General features: G+C 44.3%; 1 long non-coding RNA gene across 1 annotated transcript; it reads right to left on the bottom strand.

Moving 5' to 3' along the window:
- Positions 1-317: 317 nt before the first annotated feature.
- Positions 318-4,662, bottom strand: LOC142923757 (uncharacterized). The gene is made up of 2 exons (XR_012940823.1): positions 4,544-4,662; positions 318-2,543 (listed from the first exon to the last, which is right to left on the bottom strand). It is a non-coding gene; the product is annotated as an uncharacterized LOC142923757 (long non-coding RNA).
- Positions 4,663-6,581: the final 1,919 nt, after the last annotated feature.

A 6,581-nucleotide genomic window follows, 5' to 3' on the forward strand; every position in this document is an offset into this window, starting at 1 on the left:
CGAGCGGCTCAACAAGCCTGGAAGCCGGCGCATTTAATCACCTCCGAGATCGAAATGTGGCAAATCGCATGCTAATTAGGAGCAAGTTGGCCCAGGGATTGAGAATCAAATTTGCATGTGAAACGGCGGTGCAGGACTCGATTCGAAGGCGAGTGAATACTGCGCGGTGGTGCATTGCAAGTGGACATTATTATCATCCAACAGTGACCAGCATGGTGAAGTATGGTCAAACTAAACCTGACATCCAACATCACGTGGCGAGATGTTCATCCAGCAGTGGAAAACGTAACTTAAAGTAACCAAAATAACAGAAGATGCATGGAAAATAAATCGGTTTAATTTTGTATATAAACGCGTATTACTCATGTGTACATGCTTGTAAATATACGATTCAGCTAAAAAATGTTAAACACATTTACACAAAGTCGCAAAGACATCAACTCGCTTAAATCTTTACCACTACTCCAGGAGCTTAGAATTATTGCCCAAGTACTGTATATACGTGAGCAAAGTTATAACCAATTACGAAACAATGTGAAAACGTGTCAATATTTTGTCATAAATTATCTTTGCACGTCTCAAGGACAAGAGAAGCTGTAACGAAATGCGCATTTGTAAACGATTAAACCTTAAAATTTTCTGACACCGACATTTTTTCCAAAAACATTCCATGTGTGATTGCACAGAGTCCGATGAGGGATGGGGCAGCAGTGTAAAAAAACCTGAGGTGAAATTCTCCGTTAAACCGACGATTTAAACAGCAACAGCTCGGGGAATTTTATACTCTGTTCTATGCAGCTGACCGCTGCCGCTTCATACAGTAAATGGCATCCTCACAAGAATAAGTAACCTAACATCCCTTGCAGGGAATCCTCTCGCGATAAAAAATATTCCATTTGGCATCCATCACGAGACCCCTGCGGGTGTCACCGTGCACAATCATACTTCAAAGCTCTTGCTCGGATTCCCCAGAGCTTTGCCCTCCGAGTGGCCACCCTAATGGCCCACTCCGACAGGCCAAACCTGGCACAATTGTAGGTTTTCAACTATAATACACGTTTTATGGGTTAGATCGTTTAAATATATAAATGTGTTGTTAAACCCACCACCACCCGACAGCCAATTAGTAAGGTTTGTCACGTAAACAAAACATGTCAATTCGTTACTAATACAGTCCACCAGTGTGTTGGAGAGCAAAGCCACACCATTTACAATCTAAGTACAACATTTCGCCAGCACTAATTAGCTTCATCAGGCGACAGCCATCACTTGTGAGCACTTCTTTCGCGAATTGGGGGGGGAATCAATGAATGCACATGACTATGGGTATCCATTGCCGATTGGGTTATTTATATGTTAATCAACACACATTATGCATGCGCATTAAGGAACGAGGATTCTCCACGAATCTGGCTGTCGCCTGATGAAGCTGGTTGTAATTACTGGTGAAACATTGTACTCAGATTGTAAATGTTGTGGCTTTGCTCTCCAAGACACCGGTGTGATGTTACTAGTAACGAATTGGCACGTTCTGTTAATGTGACAAACATTTCGAATTGGCTGTGTCGGGTGGTGACGGGTTTACCGACACATTTAAATATTTATTACGCGATCTAACCCAAAAAACCTGTGTTATGGATATTGGTCGCGAAAGCCTATGTGTTAAACTGGTTTTCAACTGTTGGATCAGTGGTAGCCGATATGTGATTCGCGATCCATGGGTGGATGATCGCAAAAGATTTTGATTGTGGATCTCGGGACAAATAGGAATAAATACCTCTAATATAAAGCAATTCTTGTTATAGCAGATGGCAAAACAAAATCCCCAACTAAGAATTAATGGATTAATAATATATATTTTAAACCAATAGATCGCACTATCACTTGGCATGTCTACAGTGTTCTATTAGTCGGTTAAATCCATCCGGGTAACTGTTGGTCATATATTGCTGGTAGATCACGAAACATGTTGAGATATACCAGAATGGATCACAGTGCTTTGTGGGTTGGACACTGCTGCGTTAGTCAATAAACACCACCGATTCAGTAACCAATATTTTTGTGAAATCACCTTCATCACAAGGGGGTCAGTGTCTTGGCTGGCAAAGAAGTGGGGCATAAGATATCCTAAACCTTTCATACATCTTGACGCGTATACACCTTAATTGGCTGATTGTACTGGTTGGCAAGGTAAAAATTATAAATAAATAAAAAATTGCGCTACCATTTGAACCGCTGCGACAGGAGAACGAAGAACCGGTGACCTCTGGATTGCAAGTTCAGAGTGCAAACCGTCTGTTACTTCAGGGTAGCATTTCTAATAACCGCCACTGCTTTTTTTTCAATTATTCACCTCTGCTTGCGAGCACAATGTACACTTAATTAACTCTGCAGATGTAAAACCCAGAGTGTGTGCCCACTCATGCACCTCCTCCGACATTTGTTGACACCGCATCCACGATACACTAGTGCTGTCTGGGTTTCTTAGGCCGGGGAGAAGGCGAGCCCCATGGGGTGGACTCCGCAGGGTTGTAGCCTGGAATCTGTGACAGCGGACACACAAATGGCACAAACGTACAACAAAGATAGTCACCCAAATAAGCCTTTAACAGACTGTGCTGCTGTTAGGCGGCATGGCCCACGAGGGGGTAAGTGGCCAACACCTCTCCCCAGTGCTGATGTTTACACACTGCACCAGGTACTCATTTAAGAAAGAGTTGACCTTGGGTAGGCAAAACAGCAGTTCAGATAATCCTCACTGGTGTTGGCGGTGAGTGGGAATTGGGTTGCCGGGTTCATAGCGCAGCGTGCTAACCACTACACCAATGCTCTCACACACACACATGCGAGTATTTCCAACACAAGTGAAACGTTATTATTACACTTATTAACACTGAAAAACTTTGCCAAGTCTGAAGACTTTTGAGGAACAGGGGGAGAGAAGATGACAACTCCACACAGTAACACACTCTAGTTGGGAATAAAACCCAGTTTTCTTGCTGCAAGACGCAAGGGTTTACCAATGTGCCACCCTGCCGCCCATGGCGATACGTAAACTACCTTAATACCAGTTTCAACGCATGCTTATTTTTAGATATGGGAGGAAACAGAGAACCCGGAGGAAACCCATGCAGAACAGACTCATGGAGTTTTGTTAAGAAATCTGATATCTACCAAGGCTGCCACACCCTGACTTAGCTTGGTATCTTGAGAACTCGCATTCATCAACAACGATCATTTAAATAGGTCACGTTTCAGATAAAGGCCCTTCTTGTGCAATGAACTAGGGCCATAATAAAAATCTATTTTATACAGCACCTTGTATATCGAAATATCTCAAAAAAGCACTGGACATTAAAAAACTACTCAAGTATAGATACAAGCCAATAGAAATAAAGTAAAAGCCGATAATAACAATAATGACAGTGATACTGACACTTTACACAGCATGCAAAATGCAATAAAAGCTAATCATAATGATTCCCCTCACAGTAATAACCAATCAGAATCCAGGAAAAGCCAATTAATAACGACGTTTTCAAGCTGGATTTAAACACACGGACAGTCACAACTGATATAGGTAGGGATAGTGTCCCATAGCCTTTGGATATACAGTCTGTTCTATAATCCGGTAGTTGCGTACCTCAAGAACACCGCGTTTTGGAAAAATCGTGTTATAATAAATAATATACATTATATGGGGTAAAGCGCAGTCCGCAATAACGCGTGAGATGCGTAACACAGGCTGAACAAAGACTAAGGAACGTGGGTAGCATCTAGAAGCATCCAGCAGCATCCCGCCTTGTGTGATGCTACGCCGAGGCAGCCGTTACAACCGCTTATTCCTACTCGTGCGACGTAGTTCCATTCATTCAACCGAGTTATATCCAGTTCGGATCCACGTTATACAAAAAATGCGTTCCCTCATACATTCATCATCGCGTTATATCCAATTTGGCAGTTACAGGGGGTATAGGACAACAGACTGCAGCTCAAAATTCTAGCTATACATATATTTTTTCCATCCAAGACCGGAGTTTATATTTTATTCCTGTGTTATAAGGGTATTACGTTCAGGGGCTAAATGCCAATGGATGGGTCTGATAGCCACGGGAGAGCCTCAGGAGAGAGTTTGTGTCATCTTGCCACCCCCTTCATTGAAGGAGCGCAGACTACAGTGGTGTAAAATGTGGTCCATAGTTTGGGTTGCATGGCCACAATCGTACAGTAGCTTGTTTTTAATGCACTGCTATGTATCTGTATGAGTCTCTATGAATCTCTAGGAATCATAATGGGTCTCTCTGTATCTCCTATGTATCTCTGTGTCTCTATGGGTTTACTATACGGTCCCACAGTTTGGGTTGCATGGCAACAAGCGCTATGCTGTGGCTTGTGTCATTAATTTTCGGCTCGCTGACGTTCCGATGCGGCGAGCGTTTGTTTTTTGTGCACTACTGCTGGCGCAGCAAGCAGCAACAGCAGCATGGTCACAATACAAATCGGTGGTATTCAGAGGTTGCGCGTCGCGCCGCACGGTGAGTACCTCCGGGTGGACGAGGTGCATGCGGATCTGCTGGTGCTGCAGGTTGAACGAATCCAGCGACACGCGCACGCACACGCGGTCGAACATGTTCAGCGCGATGCCCTCCACGCACAGCGTGGGGCCCTACACAAAACACAAAGACATATCTCCAATGTAGCCTTAACAGACTGTTGGGGCAAGTGCTGTTGGCGAGGAGCACAGATGAAGGCCGGCACGGCACACAAGGGGGTGGGTCGCCAGCGCCATGCCCGGCCGCCTTTGTCTCCCCAGTGGCGATGTTTACACACCGCACCAGGCATTCAATTGAGTTCTGAGTCAACCTAGGGGAGGCCCAGGACCGGTTCAGATAATCATCACTGGTGTTGACCGTGCGAAGGAATTGAACCCAAGTCGTCGGGATCGTAGCGCAGAGCGCTAACCGCTACACTACCGCTGACTGCTCTCTGCCAAGTGCCCTGCACACAAGCATGGATTGACGTAAACCCAACGTTATTATTCATACTATTACATGGGTCACTCAGAAAAGCCTCACTGATTCTCAAAACGTTTGCATTCAAGGTCACTGCTACGTCTTTGTAAAAGGAGGCGAACGATTGATATGTGCTCCCCAAATAAGTAATTTGCATATAATTTGCCAACCTTGGACCATGATGCTGGCACACAAATAACGTAACAGGATCTTTTAACGTCCACTGTTAAAGCGGATAGCCTGTAAATATTTTACGCTTAATACACACCACAGTATTAACCGGAGTGGCCACCGAGTTTGAAACGCAAACCTCCACAACACACAGCGAATGCAATACCGCTTGGGCCACCTCACCGCGAGCTGAAAACCAGGCATGAGAAGCCGATGGCTGCAATGACCAAACCAACCGAGGGATCGTGATGTGCGGGCCAGCCAAGGAATTTTAAAGCCTTATTTGGCCATCATTAAGGAGTAGATGCAACCCCCCTTAGGTTATATGGAGTGTACAATTGCAGTTAAGAACATACCTAAAATATGTCTGCAAATGTTGACCCTTTTGAGCTTCTGGTCCAAATTAGGCTGTGTGCATTATTCACGCAGAGTGACAATGTAATGCGGCATACAAGGCATGCTGGAAAGGACCGGATCCACTAGTCACAAATGTGCTTTTTGCCATCTAGTGATCACTTTTTGCATCAACTACTATTTCCCTCATTTGTTTTTATTCTACAAGTACTTATCTGCCCTTTGAGTTTCTCATTGTTTACAGAAAGCATTAGATTTTCTCTATAATTCTTCCGGATCTGAGGGATTTTACTGTATTTTTAATGTGATGTCCTCTCCGTGACAATACGGGCTCCATCATGGCAGTTATTTCCAAAGCATATTTAATTGTGACCGTTTTATATTTGAAACGCATTTACATAATTTAATTCAGTTTCAGTTTATTTTGGTATAGCCCTGTGAGCCATCCGGCTCTAATGTATCCACCGGTGTAACTTCCTCTGTCAGAGTCAACACTGCCAAATGGCAAAAAAACGGAGCTTCGTATCTCACTGCATTCTTCCACCTTAAACCAAGTGTCTGTGTGTCTGATAGAAACCTAATCGTAGAGAGATGGTCAGGGGGCTTGGGTCCCAGTGCATTAAGCCAGTCCTGGGTTTAAGTGCAGAATTCAGCCGTTCAGGAAATGCCAATGCCTCCCGGTTAAGTGAACACATGCCCTACCTCCTCGTCGAAGGTAACGTTGAGCTTGAGATCTTTGGAGTCAAAGAAAACCATCCCCTCCAAGCCGTACTTGGGAATGAGCACCACCACGGCGTTCTTGCGCACAAACAGCACGAAGCCCTCTTCGCTCACCACTCCCTTGCTCTTGAAGAACAACTGAGACCACAACAACAACAGCCGTTAATCACCGCTATGTGGCAAAGAGCAGACACACGCGCATCACTTACCAAGCCCATAATTATTTAACTAAATTTAAGGTAATTTTCCACATCCCCCCGCTAATTTATTCCAGTTGTGCTATTGGTATCATGTCATGGGGATTATTTTGAGTTCAATCGTGAA

Source organism: Petromyzon marinus, unplaced genomic scaffold, assembly GCF_048934315.1.
Source record: "Petromyzon marinus isolate PM22_M1 ecotype Great Lakes invasive population unplaced genomic scaffold, UKy_Petmar_22M1.pri1.0 PM_Scaffold_7, whole genome shotgun sequence".
In the NCBI taxonomy this organism is placed as follows: Eukaryota; Metazoa; Chordata; class Hyperoartia; order Petromyzontiformes; family Petromyzontidae; genus Petromyzon; species Petromyzon marinus.